This window comes from Lithobates pipiens, unplaced genomic scaffold (genome assembly GCF_037356315.1).
Source record: "Lithobates pipiens isolate NorthernLeopardFrog02 unplaced genomic scaffold, aLitPip1_a1.2 Scaffold_16, whole genome shotgun sequence".
Taxonomy (NCBI): domain Eukaryota; kingdom Metazoa; phylum Chordata; class Amphibia; order Anura; family Ranidae; genus Lithobates; species Lithobates pipiens.
In genome coordinates, this window is record NW_027507748.1 from 99,069,339 (window position 1) to 99,086,185 (window position 16,847).

The following is a 16,847-nucleotide window of genomic DNA, read 5'->3' on the forward strand; positions in this document are numbered from 1 at the left end:
GAGAAGCATCTGCAGGCTCGCTCCCGTTATACAGCCGGCGGCTATAGCCGCTTGCTGTATCACACGGCCCCGTCCCCGGCGCTCTGCGTCAGTGGATGTGATTGACAGCAGCGCAAGCCAATGGCTGCGCTGCTTTCCATCCATCCACTCCAGCCAATCAGCGGCCAGGCTGAACGGTGGAAAGGACGTCGGGTGACGAGCGCGGGACTTTCGAGGGGTGAGGTAAGTAAAATGGGGGGGCTGGGGGCGCTGGGACTGTCAGATGTTTTTTCACCTTAATGCATAGAATGCATTAAGGTGAAAAAACATTTACCTTTACAACCCCTTTAAAGTATTTTTCAGAATTTTTCATTTTATCTGCGCCCACAAAAAATTTGGAGCACCAGCCACCACTGCAACTGATCTGCTCTCGTCAGACCTGTTTCCTGATTGGCCAAAGCGCCAGGCCACCCTATTGTGATGCCTGACGCTTCGGATGAAGAGCTGAGGAGACACAGGTTGGAGCGGATATCGCCACCACTCTGGTGCACTTGGAGAGGAGCTGCTGCCTGGCTATAAGTGCCAGGTGGTCTGTCAGGGCTGTGCACGTGGGGGGGGGGGCACAGTGACTGTATTTGGTGGGCACAGTGGCTGCATATGATGGGCACGGTGACTGTATTTGGTGGACACAGTGGCTACATATGATGGGCACACTGGCTGCATTTGATGGGCACAGTGGCTGAATATGATGGGCACAGTGACTGTATTTGATGGGCACAGTGGCTGCATATGATGGGCACAGTGGCTGCATTTGATGGGCACAGTGGCTGCATTTGATGGGCACAGTGGCTGTATTTGATGGGCACAGTGGCTGCATATGATGGGCACAGTGGCTACATTTGATGGCACAGTGGCTGCATTTGCTGGGAACAGTAGCTGTATTTGATGGGCACAGTGGCTGCATATGATGGCCAAAGTAGCTGCATATGATGGGCACAGTGGCTGTATTCAATGGGCTTAGTGGCTGCATATGATAGGCACAGTGGCTGCATTTGATGGGCAAAGTGGCTGAATTTGATAGGCACAGTGAGGCTGCAATTGATGGGTTTTTTTTTCAGTATTTTTCTGAATTTTTCATTTTGTTTGCGCCCACAAAAAAATTTGAGCACCAGCCACCACTGCAACTAATCTGCTCTCTGCGCAGGCTATGTGCAGCATATTGATGATGCCACTTTACTTTTACACAATACTATTTGGGTTAGCAAAAGCATTTGGTGCACATGTAGTGGATTTGCATAATTTGTGGCTATTGAGGAATATATTTAAATGAGAGTGCATACATCCAGAGTTCAGCTTTGATATCACTGGGTAGCATACAAGAATGCTGTACAACATGCAATACTAGACAAGAGCAAATGTGCTTCGAATGCCTATCTGATACACAATATGTGTGAGAAGAAATATGCATCTTATTGTACTGTAATCTTTTTAATAATGTCTGTTGACATCAAGAAAGGATTACATTTATGTATCTATGTCATTTTTATAGCAAGGAATTATCCCTTTTCATGAATATAACTAAGTAAACTAAACATAAAGAGCAATTAATCATGTGTGATGTCAGTCCATTACTATGCCATACAAATCACATTTGTTAGCTCTGTTTGTTGATTCGGTGTAAAGGTGGACGTATGGCAAATACGTTTGATGGATATCCCTGTGTCATAATGCAATAATGATTGGCCTTTATTTGCTGGAAAAAGATTATGTGGCTAAGTAATTCACAGAAAAGACTACTGACAGGCAGGATAGATGGAGTCAGGTACCCATTCTATCTATCATGTCCTCAAAGTTGTGATTCTGTACAATAGGTTGCATTAAAGGTACACCAGTAAAATGTGAGCCAGAGAATCAGGGAGGGGTAAGGTAGGCACAGTTTTCCTGAGAATGGTGCTGAATCCCATCCTGGTACAGATCCGCTATACCAAGCTACAGTATCTTATTAGATAATTCTTTAAAATTACAGTGTCTTCCAGATGGCCTTTAACTGAGATCACACAATTATAGGTGTGAATTTTCAATAGCTCGGCTATTGTCCTCATCCTCTAAATCTGCTGCAACATAACCTGTACACAGTGGAGCAACAGGTTGCATTTCCACAGTGGAGGATGCAATGTTTATAAACCATAGATAAGAAAAGCTGTAAGTCTGAAAAACTGTAAAACTTGGATGGCTGTTTTAGTAACACAAATATTTCCCCTTGATTATATTTGTGTAGCACCCTCTAGTGTGCCAGAATGTAAACAGGCTTAGCTGGCAGTGTAGTTAAATTGGCTTGGCTGAGAGCCAGGCCTGGGTTGTGAATATGGGTGACTCAGGTAGGCTAGATGACTCCTCTGGCAGATCTCTCTAGCACTTCCCCCTGGTCTGGAAGTTGGTAGAAACTTCTAGAACTGGAGTGTGGGAGTGAAGAGGGGCTGCCATGCATATTTATGAGGACCCTGGCTGATCTTCAGTAAAAAGGGTCTGGAAGAGGGCAGCTCACCTCATAAATAGGTATGAGTCATGTCAGCAGGGGAGTCGAGGGGAAGATGGAGATGGAGTGCTGAGGAGGCAGTCGGTGGCTCTTGAGGGAGCCCCCTAGTCTGGGGGGAGGGGTGACCTCAGGCCTGGGGCTTGGGTGCTGGAAGATTCCCCCTACAATACATGGAGGAAACATTTCCTGGAGGCATGGGAGCAAGTGAGAGGACAGCGGGAGCAGGTCGGCATGTTCACAAGAGTCACCAGATTGGGCTGGTGAGTGTCAGTCTGGAGGACTGTGGAGAGAATGTCAGTCTGGAGGACTGTGGAGAGAAGTTAGCCTGGAGGGCTAGTGAAAGGGGCAGCTGCAGTCAGGCAGGCTGGCAGTGCTTGAATAGGTGGTGATGGGATCAGTGACCACAGAGAGGAAGTGCTGGGAAAGTGTGAGCTGTGTCACCCTATCTGCTCTAGTCTCAAGTATGGGGGCTGCGAGTTACTGCCTGTAATGGGCCTTTGCTACAAAATGACTACAGGGCAACATAGATGGGTTCTTCAAGCAAGAGTGTGCTGGAGGAAGAAGAGGTGTTGTATATAGGACTGTATGTAGGAAGAGTTGTCCCTGAAGTTTGTTTGAAGTCAAATGGGCACCCTATAACCTCCCATTCCTATCCAAGTTATATCCCTCAGTAAAAACAAAAAAAAAACAAATTCAGTGTGCCTGGCTGTGCAGGGTGGGGGATCACAATCTACCTGTGGCTCCTTAGGGGGTCCACTATATTTGATATATTCAATATACAGTATTTAATATATATCATATCATATTCAATATCTTTTACAAATCATAGAAAAATCCGTAAGTTATGAAATAAATATTTCGAGTTTACCTTTCAGAGTTACTTGTGGTGTGGGTCAACATTTAAAGTGGTTGTAAATCATATACCCAATAAAGTGGCTAGCCTTACATGGAGATTAACATAACCCTCCTATATAAGGTGTACCTGTTTTTCTGCAGCTATCTTTTCTCTACATCCATTTAAAGAATTCACACAGCTGAGCTTCCAGAGGCAGGGAGCGGGATCTGATACTACACACTGCACAGCTCAGAAAGGAGAGCTGAGTGCAATCTGAGATTTGAGCGGAGGGAAGGGTTACACTCCATATACACATTCTCATAGGGAAACATACATACCTGAGGCTGTCAATCTCAGGCTGTGTCCTGGAGGTCCCCTCCCCTGTCCCTCTCGATCCCTTGGAGTGGGCACAACCAGTCAGAAATTGCATATGCAGATAGCAGAGGAACCAGACTATAGACCAAAATCATTCTCTGTGTATGGGATTGAGGCAAGTGCACACTTGTATAAATGAATTCCCTGCATTAAGGGGAAAAAATGTTTTACTAGTTCTTCTCCCCCACCCTGACCCTAAACATTAACCTGGCTGCTCTCACAATCCAGCACTGTCTCCATCTGCAGCACCACTCAACTGACTTCCAGGTCTCACAGATAGCAACAGGAGCCATAGGCTTCTGCTGCTATTAGTCAAATCCTGTCAGAAGGAAAACGGGATATGGCTGAGCCATGCTCTGTGTGTCTGTGAACGCACACAGCCTGGCTTAGTAACGCTCCCGCACAGGTGCCCCCATAGCACCTACAGTACACCTACAGGAAGAAAGGACCGACAGTGCCTGCACGGGGACTCCAGAAGAGGAGGTAAGGGACCGCACTGTGCAATGTCCCTGCACAGAGAAGGTAGGTATAAACTTTTTTTTATTTCAATGAAAATAAAAATCTTTGCTTTTAGGATCACTTTAATATGGTATGTTGTCAATTCTTACCACTCATCTGTCTCTGTATATAGCAGACATATGTTGACTACATGAAATAGATTTTGGCAAAGTCAGTGGAGTAAGCATAAGAAACATGTGGGACAGAGGGATCTACTGATTCAACTGTAATCAGTGCTTTCTACCTGAAAAGTCTTTCTTTCTCTGTAAAGTTAGATTTTGTTATATAAGCAGTTCATATGCAATATGCAGTTCAATGTCAGGTGTCAGTGTCAATGTGCAAATTCAACTTAGTTGCATTTCTCTTGCATTTGAAGTGAGTTTGAGACACTTTTGTGACCATTTAGAATGTATTAGCAGGTTTATTTGACTTCCAGTTCCACTGACTTGCATATGACCACCTTCTAAATTGCATCAACAATGATGCCTATGGCCACCTATGCCTATGGCCACCTTCTAAATTGCATCAACATGCTTACACTGCTTCTGCATTTCTATTGACTTGTATGGGTAGAGGGAAGTTTTGACAGGTACAAAATCCTGTCTTCATTGGCCCTAACCCTGAAGTCCAAGGTTCCAATTTACTGAACCTACAAAAAGGTCACTTTTCATTTCTGTCTACTGAATATGCAGAAATTTGTTCTAAACCAAGTGAACATCTAAATACCTTCTCCTCATTTTATTAACTCGCAATATCACATACCATTTCCATCACAATCTTCACTTTAGACGTTCACTTTTTTCCACTATACTCATTTGCTCACCCTTTATTATCTAGAACTTTACATAAGCTGCTCCTCTTCTCTGGAATTCTTTCCCGCATGCCACTTAACAGTCTCCAAAACCTGAAATCTTCAAGTAAGCTCCAAAACACCCCACTGCCAGAAACTATGAATCAGACTGAGACAGAAGTACAGATAAATTACACATGTTTAATAATAATAAAAAAAGGTAAACAGAGTAAACATAGTCAAAACATAGCCAGAGTTCAGGTACCAGAACGGATAGTCAGACAGGCTAAAACTTCAGGGAGCCAGAGATGAGTGTAGTAGAACAGCAAGCAGGATCTGGAGCCAGAAGGAATGTCAGCCAAGCAAGTCTTAAACAGGAACACAGGCATATTCACTCTGCAAATATGTATTTTAATTGACAGGACACTTTGCACTTTATTAACTGTGCTGAATGGATTTAAGACATGTGATTTATCTTATTATTGCCACATCCTATTTTAATTTATGAATTTACATATGATTTATTCATGGAATCACATTTATATTTGGTGTTCTGATTTATCAATTTCTGGTTCAAATATTTTATTGAGGAAAGGAACAAAGTTTACAAAAATGTGAGCCATCCCCTAGGGACAGGGGGTAGGACAAAGTATGCAACGATAAGGTACAATGACAGGGGTGCAGCCAGGGCAGGACTTAAGGTGATGGGGCCCCTGGGCTTGAGTCACTTTCGGGCCCTACCTTCTGTACATTACCGTATTTATTGGTACAGTATATAACACGGGCTGGCGTATAACATGCACCGCAAGTTTAGGAAGGAATTTTAAGGAAAAAAACTTTTAGGAGGGAAGGAAAAAACTTACATTTAAATACCCATCAATGCAGCCTTATAAGTGTCCATCTGCAGCCTGGCCCATCCATCTGCAGCCTTGTCCAGTGTCATTGCAGCCTTGTCAGTGTAGCCTTGTCTCCTCTCGGCGGCTCTCAGTGGCTCTCGGGTCCTCTAAGCGGCTCTTGGGTCCTCTCAGAGGCTCTTGTCGGCTCTCGGGTCCTCTCGGTGGCTCTTGGGTCCTCTCGGCAGCTCTCGTGTCCTCTCAGCGGCTCTCGGGTGCTCTCAGCGGCTCTCGGGTCCTCTCGGCGGCTCTTGGGTCCTCTCAGAGGCTCTTGTCGGCTCTCGGGTCCTCTCGGTGGCTCTTGGGTCCTCTCGGCAGCTCTCGTGTCCTCTCAGCGGCTCTCGGGTCCTTTCAGCGGCTCTCGGGTCCTCTTGGCGGCTCTCGGGTCCTCTTGCAGTTCTGAGTGGAGCCGAGAGTAGCCGAGTGTACTCGGCTTGACTCACAGTCACACCCAGTCCCTGTGTTATGTCCATCATAGGGCAGGACAGGGCGTGACTGTGAGCGGAGAGATTTGGCACTGTAAAATACTGTAAAATACTTTTTGAGTGATAAAAAATGCATTTCATACACAACTATATAGATCAGACCAAAATGAGGGACAATGAGGAGAAAAGAGGGACAGAGGGACTTTTTTCCAAATCAGGGACATTCCAACAAAAAATCAGGGACAGTCAAGAGCTCTGCAAATGCACATATTGTATTATGAGTTTAATGTTATTAATATGGACGGAGTTCATCCTTAATACCCACTGATTGACTTCTCTTCTCTGTTTACTATTAAATTAACAATACTATTTACAGTATAGTAGTTATGAGCTACCGTTTAGGCCTTTGTTTACAACTGATTTACAGAATATATTTTAAGGCTATTGTGTTTTTTTTTTAATTCAGAGAATCACATCTCTACCTCCCTTGCTGTTAAAGACTCTGCAGAGTCCCCTGAAGACGCTTTTTTCCTGACAAGAGACAAATGGCTTCTGGATAGCGGGAGCATTGAATGGAGTGTAGAGCAAAGGTCCAACATCCATAACCTTTTCAGAAATTACATTAAAACTAAATATAACCATTGGCCATTCATCTTATCTCCCCCGTGCAATGTTGTATACTGAGCCGTTGACATGATTCACTGCAACTGCATAATAAAAATATCTGAAATTACACTCAATCGCCCACTTCAGAAAAGAGAAGTCAGGGACATAAAATCATGTAAAAACTGGACTGAATTTGACATTAAAAGAATGCAAAAGGAAAACTTATTTTCAAGATTTCCAGTTTTACTATCTTAGGGTTAGTCCTTCTCATTAAATACATGTACAATATGCAGTATATATATATATATATATATATATATATATATATATATATATATATATATATATATATATATATATATATATATATATATATATATATTATGCAAAGTTCTAGGCAGGTGTGAAGAAATGCTGTAAATTAGAATGCTTTCTAAAATATTTAAATGTTTTATTTTTATCAATTTACAAAATGCAAAGTGAGCAAATAGAAGAAAAATCTAAATCAAATCAACCTTTGGTGTGACTACCCTTTGGCACAAAGTCAAGGATTTTGTAGGATTAGAGTCGGGTGTATGATTAACCAATTATACCAAGCACGTGCTAATGGCCATCAATTTTATATGTAGGTCGTTAACTGAAATAGCTGTGTAGAAGGGTTAAAACTGGATAAGGAACAGCCAAACTCTACCACTACAGTGACAGTTTCACGTCACGGGTCATACACCATGGCAAGACTGAGCACAGCAACAAGACACAAGGTAGTTATACTGCATTAGCAAGGTCTCTTCCAAGATTTCAAAGCAGATTAGGGTTTCAAGGTGTGCTGTTCATGCTATTTTGTATTAAGAGGTATGGACTTCAGAGAGAAAGACAACATTTTGCCCCTGTACATTAGTAAGACCTCATCTGGAATATGCAGTTCAGTTTTGGGCACCAGTTCACAAAAAGCATATGGGGGAAATGGAGAAAGTTTAGAGAAGGCCAACCAAACTGATAAGAGGCATGGAGGAGCTCAGCTATGAGGAAGGATTACAGAAACTGAATTTATTCTCTCGAGAATAGGAGATTAAGGGCGGATTTGATCATCATGTACAGTATAATACATAAAGGAGAGGGTTTGGGACTTTAAATGATTTTTTTGTGTATTTTTTGCTGCATCATTGCTGTGGAATTTTATTGAGTAATTGTTACATCATGTTACAACATGGTTCTAAACACTGCCAATTTAATAAAGTTTGCTTTTATGTGCAATTATCTTGTTTATGTATTCATACCAAGATTGTGTTCACTACACCGATCAACGGTGTAGACGCCTCATTTAAAGTCCCAAACACTCTCCTTTTTGCAAATTAACAGGGAATGGAGGCCTATGTCTATGTGGGCCTCATTTAAAGTCCCAAACTTTTTCTAAGTATAATACATAAGTGGTCCATATCGTGAACTTGGTGTTGAGTTATTCACCCTTCCGAAGCCTGCATGACTCGGGAGAACTCGCACACACTCGGTCGGGCACCATGGGCAGGCGCATGCGCAGTGATGTGATAGCGCCTGCCCATGGTGCCCGATGTGAAGGCCTGGCACCCTTTTTGAATGACCGGCGCTCGTTCTCCGTGGCGCCTCGCCACAGCAGGGGTCCAGGGAGGTCAATCTTTGCCTGTGCCTGGATTCTGGAATGGAACACTGACTGACCATCCATCCAGGTCAGTCAGACCTCAGACATGTATTGTGCCGACCTATACTGAAGGGAGGAGGGAGGACAGAATGACAGAGCATGAGCAGGTCCATCCCCAGAGACAGACTCTCTCCTGTACCATGTCTGCACATGCATCTGACACCTGTACCATGTCCACACATGGCTCTGACCCCTGTACCATGTCCTCACATGCCTCCGACCCCTGTACAATGTCCACACAGCCTCTGACCCCTGTACCATGTCTCTGACCCCTGTACCATATTTGCACATGCCTCTGACCCCTGTACAATGTCCGCAGAGCCTCTGACCCCTGTACCATGTCTCTGACCCCTTTACCGTATCTGCACATGCCCCTGACCCCTGTACCATGTCCACACATACCTGTGACCCCTGTACCATGTCCGCAAATGCCTCTGATCCCTGTACCATGTCCGCACACACCTCTGACCCCTGTACCATGTCCACACATACCTCTGACCCCTGTACCATGTCCGCACAGCCTCTGACTCCTGTACCATGTCTGCACATGCATTCTGACCCCTGTACCATGTTCGCACATGCCTCTGACCTCTCTACCATGTCCGCACATGTCTCTGACACCTGTACCATGTCTGCACATGTCTCTGACTCCTGTACCATGTGCGCACATGTCTCTGACCCCTGTACCATGTCTGCACATGTCTCTGACCCCTGTACCATGTGCTCACATACCTCTGACCCCTGTACAATGTCCACACATGCCTCTGACCCCTGTAACACCATGTCCATACAGCCTCTGACCCCCTGTAAATGGAGAAATATGTTTTTTGACTTTTGTTTAACCTAAACACATTGCTAATAGCACTAGGTACATGTTTGTACTTTTTTCAGTGCCAGTAAAAAATGTGGCTCTGTCAGTAAATTTCATGATTTTTGCCAGTAATAAATTGGTGGTTTTTGTAAATTTTGGTGTCCTGCCAGTTAATTTCACTGTGGGGGTTGGCAACACTGATTTAAGGTCTTCACAGAGGACAAGGGGTCACACTTTACATCTGGAGGAAAAGAGATTTAATCTCCAAATACAGAAAGGCTTCTTCAGAGTAAGAATTGTGAAAATGTGGAATAGACTCCCTTAATAGCTGGTTCAAGCCAGCTCAGTATATTGTTTTAAAAAAGGACTGGATTCTTCCCTAAATGCATAAAAATATAACTGGATACTAATAGGTAAAGTTGACTGCCTCTTGGGGGATCAGGAAGAATTTTTTTTCCCATGTTGGAGCAAATTGGATCATACTTTATAGTGGTTTTTTTTTGGGCAGTGGCGACCCCTAATCTCCATGCAAGATGCAATTCTATGGGGTTTTTTTTGTGAAGCACGTGATTAGAGCTGGAGGCTATAATTGGCTTCAAATAGGGTGGGCACGGGCGCATAGCACTGCTCCCTGAGCCCGACCAATTTTGACAATAGAAAATGGACATTTGCTATTGTCTTCCTGCTTCTCCTTACTGGTAAATAGGAAAGGGTTCTGAGACAGGACTGGCCAGGAGAAGAAGTGACCTGATTGGCCAGGAGGAGAAGCCGGGGAAGCTGCCCGGGCCCCGGATGGGGTAAGTGAGGGGCTTGTGGGCGAGTGGGGCTGGCGAGCAGGGCTGGTGTGTGGGGCTTACATGCAGGGTTGGTGGGGGGTGGGTGTTTGGCTAGTTTGCTAGCACCAGCCGCCACTGACTGTGGGTATAGAATAGTGTAAATGGAGATTTTCTTTTTTTTTTTGGTTGAACTGGGTGGACTTATGCTTGTCATAAATGGTGAGAAACAGCGAGGCCCATGTACACTCATCTACTGCTTTAGCAAAGTGTCAGGACGAAAGAGCGCCGCGCAGTGGCATTACTGCACAGGCGTGAGATCGGGAGGTGTATGTTGGATAGCCAGCTTCACCAAATCCCGGGAATATATACAAGAGGGCTTCAGATGCCCACAGCAGAGATGGACCCTGCCTGCTTCTGAGATCAAGTTAGGTTTAAACAATTGTAACATTAAAGTGGATGTAAACCCACTCTCATCCTTTCTAAACTACTGCCATAGTGGTTATATTTAATGATATGCATGCCTCCTGCATGTATCCTTACCTGTCAAAGGCCTCCCCTCTGTCTGTTATGTCCCCTCTGTCTGTTGTCTGGAGCTCGGTGGGTGGAGTTGTGATGTCAGTAGACTATTTTCCGCCCACCTCTACACTCCCCTCGCCAATATGCATTTTCTCCTGTGTATTTCTTACATTGAACTTCTGCTATGATCACTAACATCCAGTCAAAACCCAGAAAGATCACCACATGACTTCAGCATGCCCAATCATGCTGAGGTGTGGAGCAGCCAATCCTGGGAGAGCTGGATAAGAAAGGAGAAGGGGATCTGAAGTACACAGAATTACATATCTCATGCAAGAGCCTGAGAGAGACGATCACCTGTCACTCACAGCAAGGGAGAGAAAAGGACTCCTATTTCTCTGTCTGTCTGTTTTTATCTCACTTAAAAAAGATAAGAGGATTGCTCAGAGCCGGATTAGCTCTTCGTGGCAAGACTGGGCACAGATGACATGAAATCCTATACTGTACAAGGTGCAAGCCTTAATTTAAAAAAATGTTTTCGGGTTTACATCTACTTTAACTTAAAGGACAACATCAATATCATTATCTAAATGTTACATTTGAATTGGAGACCATTAAGGTAGAGCATTTTAAAAAAAAATAATTGGGGGACTGGAACTCCACTTAAATGAGTAGCTGCCACTGCTGTATTAAGGGCCATCACCTAGACAAAAGCAAGAATTTTACTAATGAAAATGTTAATAACACTTGTATTAAATAGGGTTTCTTCATCAAGCAGTTACCAATAGCAGCTGATCATATGTTTTCTTTCATGTCATTGTGTGATTTAAGTTTCAACAATGAAGTTCCTAAATATTGCTTATTGATAAAAAATGTTCCTAAAGAAAAGGGGAAAAAACACTTCACTGGGCCACATATACAAAAGCTTCTGAAATACATGTGTTCCCTTTATTGAGCAATCAGATTCTCCTTTTTTTTAATTCTAATTTACGAAAGGCAAACTCTTGACACTTACATGTGAGCAGAGAGACAGACAAGCCTAGAAACATTTGGGCTTATTCAGACTGATCTTATGTTTTGCAGTGAGTTACCAAATGCATGTTAATGTGCAGCAATTCATGTATTAACTTGTGTGGTGTTAATACAGGCCATTTATTTTTAAATGTGATGCATATTTTAATGGACATGCACTATTTTTTTCATTATAATGCACCAGGATGCATCTGTATTATTGTGCGTTTAGGTGCTTTTTAATATGAATGATGCCACAATGTATGTCGTTTTAAGCACTACCATGCGTTGCAATAACAAACAATAAAACACACATTTTAGCATCCATTATCGCAACACAAATGGGTTCTTAAAAAGAAAAAAAAAATCCCTAATCCAGAAAAAGCTTACAAGAACTGCATTACGAAGAGGTTAGTTAATTAAAATGATTCTCAAACTCTTTAGGTTTAGGTTAAGTAAAATCCCCACTTAACAAAAAAATGTAAAAATAAATATCTGTGAAAACCCACCAGCACCACCCAGTGGAAAGAAAATGTAAAAGTACCTAAGCACAGGACAGTACAAGAAAAGCAGAAAGAAATACAAATATTACTAGATTGTATAGACTGTCTCTTGCAATGACAAGAGTATTCCTCCTCCATCCTTTCTCTGTACTAGCAAATCAATACAAATTTATTTTAAAGGAATGGCATTAATTTAATTTTAGGATTATTATGTTACTCTTGTACACAAGGATGCTGCTAAAGCATACAACTTTCTTTTCCCTTGATGGATCAATACTTGCTTTTAGCCTTTGCTGTGCATATACTGTGTGAAACTGCCATTGACATAAACACTAACCTGTCCAGCTTTCTATACTTTTCCATGTTATTTCGTTTCTTGGAAGTCTGTACACTATATACTTATTTTATTATTTCTCATTTCTATAGTGTTGACATTTACTGCATTGCCTAAGGTAGAGCCCAGTGTCTGCCTTGGAATGAAGTTCACAATCTCACGTGCGTGCAGGAGATTACGGAATTCATTCGAATTTTTTTTTTTTTGGCAAATCACATATTTTTTATTCACCCGATAAGTACGTGAACATTAGTGTGGTCTGTTGAGTGTTGTGCAATTCTAGACTAGTGATTGCCTGGATTTATGAATTGTATACATTTCTGCCAATTGGACAAATTGGTACAACTTCAGGCAAATCAAAAGCATACAAGATACAAAAAAATCTCAGATTTAGCCACCTGGCCTCAATCACAGTCAAACACATGTACACACACACAGAGAAGAACCATTGACAAAGCAAAGTAATTCACATGGAGGCAATCCACAGACAGGAAAAACATACAAACTTTATGTTGACAAGGGTCATTATGTGAATAGTCAGTTATAAATATTTTCAGTGTACGGTGTTTTTTCAAAGATCCTCTTCTTCTCTGGTCCCCCATCGGTGTTCCTGGCCCCTTCCTCCTGCCAAGTGCCCCCAGAGCAATCAGCTTGCAATGGGGGGACCTGAGCCATGGTTTGGCCCCACCCTCCCTCTCCTCATTGGCTCACTGGTTGTGATTGACAGCAGCAGGAGCAAATGTCCAATGAAGAGGGAGAGTCCCCAGAGATATAAACAAAAAAGTCAATGCTACTACCCATACATCACATAGAAAGCAGAGCTCCCAGGTACTCAATCCACAGTCATTGGCTGAGTAGAGAAATGAGGAAAAGATGATCCGCAGTATTTATTAACAAGCCACAGTGACTAAACGCAAATAAGAAAGGTTGATGCGTTTCAGCCTATAAGGCCTTAGTCATAACCCAGAGTCCCCAGAGAGCCGAGGCTCTTGTGCACACCGCTGGAGGAAAATCGGGCTCCAGAAAGCATTAGAGATGCTGCTACACAGAGAAGGTTTTTCTTACGTATATCGTCGTGCTCTGGATGGGAATCGGTTAATATTTGTTTTAACATTATTGGATTTAAATTGATTTTTGTAACATATTATGTTGAGAAAGCATTTTTCTGATGCCACTTTAGTGGAGGATTCTACCTCTGGTTTCCTTGATGACTCTGCCTAAGTCCGGGTATTTTTTTCTTTGTAGATCTACTTTGGAGGTCAGGCTTGGAGAGGCTTTAAACCTCTCCAAGCCTTATGGTATTTTTGACAATACACTGTCATGTGTACTGACAGTTACAAATTGCATGACAATTTGCACCTCATGTGGAACTGTTCAAATAGCCACAACGTGTGTCACAGCGACTTTAAAAAGTTCCTGCAGTGCTTTCTTCCGACTGTGACTTCTGTTTGACTTCCATTAAATTAAGTTGCAAGCCACAGTGCAATTGGAAGTGCAAATCACACTGATGTGCAGCTTTCAAATCACGCTGAAGTATTGAAATTTCTAAGCCGCATCGATGTGAACGGGGTAAAGGTGACAGATATTTTGATCCAGTGAATGCCAAGAGTCAAATGGTTAAAGTATAACTAAAGGCAAAACTTTATTTTTGTAGTTTTGAATAGAGTGAAGATGGATTAAAACAGTTGTCCGATTTTTATTGCTGTCTGTGCTCCCATTAGGGAGATTAACCCTCTCTGTTAGTCCTGTTTAACGTTATCATCGAAAGTAAAAGAAAATCCCAAATTTTGGGTTGACAACCCGATTTGGGGGAGCCCAATAGTAGCTGGTAGTGGCTCACTCTTGGAACGGTTGGGAGAGTGGGTGGATCAGCATCTTCAGCCTTGAGTCACTATATTAAAGACATTGGCACTGTTTTGAATATATTCATGACCTTAGATGGCATTCAGATCACCTGTGGACCGCATTAGATATCAGGTCATTCTATTCATGCAGGCCCTTAAATATCACCTCTGGCACTATAGTTTCTATATAGCAGAACTGTGGGAATTTTTTTTTGATGGCAGGAGAAATTTAATTTGAAACTTTTTTTCAGTAAACTAGCCTTTATATGCAATTTGCTTGAATTGAGAAGATTAATAATGTTTTATAAGGTGGTGGTACCTACTTAGGTGCTCTTCATCTTGGTTCTAGTTATGTCATAAAACAGCCCAGAGCACAGTTTGTACCTCTTCCACATAAAATGTGTAGTTTATTCATGTATGACAGGCATTTGTTTTAAGGGGATTATTCTATTATAAGAAAGTATTCATATGGGAACTGTAATTGAAACATTATCTGGAAGACATTATGGGAATTGACAGATGAATAATTTCCTAATTAGTCTTTATTGAAAAAGATGCAGAGGATTGAGAAGAGATTTTTTTTTACTTTTCTGCTTTCACTTCAAATACATTTTTTTCTTTTTACTTAATTGCTCCTCATCTGTGGAGGACGAGAACGTGTTAATAGGAGCACTTGTACTGAAAAGTGTCATAGGTTATAAAACCTAATATATTTCAAAAGATACAGTATGTCAAAGGAATCATAGAAAATTTCACTAATATACACTAAATGGCCAAATCTTTCACACTTATATGAGCTTGTTGAATATCCCATTCTAGAACTATGGTCGTTTAATGAAGTGTCATCCCACCCCCTTTCCCTTTTGGCTATGTCGGCCTTCATTCTTCTCAAAAGGCTTTGGTCAGCCATAGACATGTTAGCAAGGTGCAGTGTGATGTGGCGCACAGTAAACACACATAGTCCTTGTTAGGCAAAGGCACTATATCGTCGAAAGGTCCAACACAACACAACTAGGCGCGATGGTAAGGCACAACTGACCAGAGCTACTTACAAACTGTAACAGCAGTCTGTCACAGGGAGCAGAATGGGGCCTGGCCAGTTCACACCTAAACGTGAGGCTTCTTGGAACATGATAGACATAGTCCATGAATGAATGAATGAATGAGTGAAAGACTTGTATAGCGCTGCAACTGCGAACTGAATCGCCTCAAGGTGCTTAGATCCATCCTGTGCTTTCTGCTTGTTAGAAGAGGTGGGTCTTGAGTTTTTTCCTGAAGGCCCGATGGTTTTCTTCCATGCGGATGTCAGTGGGTAGAGCGTTCCATAGCCGTGGTCCTTGGACTGTGAATTTTCATTCTTCCTTGGATTTGTATCGGGATTTAGGGCTAAGCAGAGTGCCCTGTGCCTACTCCTCTGGAACCTTTCCCTACCTCTAAGCACTGTCCCCATCAGACAGGGAACCTGTACCTAAACTAGCCACTTGCATAAAGCACACCAAACCATGGAGACCCATGGTGTGCTAGTGACATGCCTCCTTCTGATTGCTCACGGTTCCAGCCGGTGGTCACTTCAGCACCCACTTAGACATACAGCTACTTTCACAGGAACATGTGTATTGGGAAGACTGCATTGAAACCATAGAGACAGAGTCTTAAATGGACTCTGCCTGACCAAAGATAGCAGCTGGAGTCACATGGGGTGCCAGAGTCCAATTGGACAGCTCTCTCCTTGTGACCACAGGAAATCATAGAGGAACCAAGTTCCTCACAACTACCTTCTCCTTCTGCAATGCTCCTTTTGTCCAGTGCAACCTGCAGTGGGGAGTACAGACGGCCCCTGTCTACACACTGATCAAAATTCAGCGTGGTTCACCAGGATCCAGACAAAGTTCAATCCATCTATGAGCAGGCTGGTTGTACAGAAGTCGATCTATCAATTGACTTTAGTACAACCAGCCTGTTGGGGTTTTCTCATGCCACCAGAAGTGCTCATTGTATTCTGATGGCGGGGAAATCTCTCCCTGTCAGAAAGCAATTTCTCCATCAATACTGAGTGTGTCGATAAAAGAATCAAGCGATTTTCTTTCCTTTAACCAGTGGAATAAGGAAAGAAAATTTCATAATCTACGATTTGCCTTACAAACAATTTTGGAGAGTATCTGTGGAATTTGTGCCCGTTCAGCTAGAGGTTGTGAGGTCAGGTATTGATGCTGGACCCTTGATTTCAATCTGCATTATGATGCAACCTAAAAGTTTTAAATAGGGTTGAGGACAGGGGAATGGATACATGACAATCCACAACTCCATACATGCTCTTTAAATCAGTCCAAATTTATTGTATCTCCATAAAGATAAAAGTACAGCAGAGGTAGACTCATTTCAGCCACTCGGCCTTGTTCACAACCACCACGGTTCTCTATTCAAAAGTTGCCTACCCCTA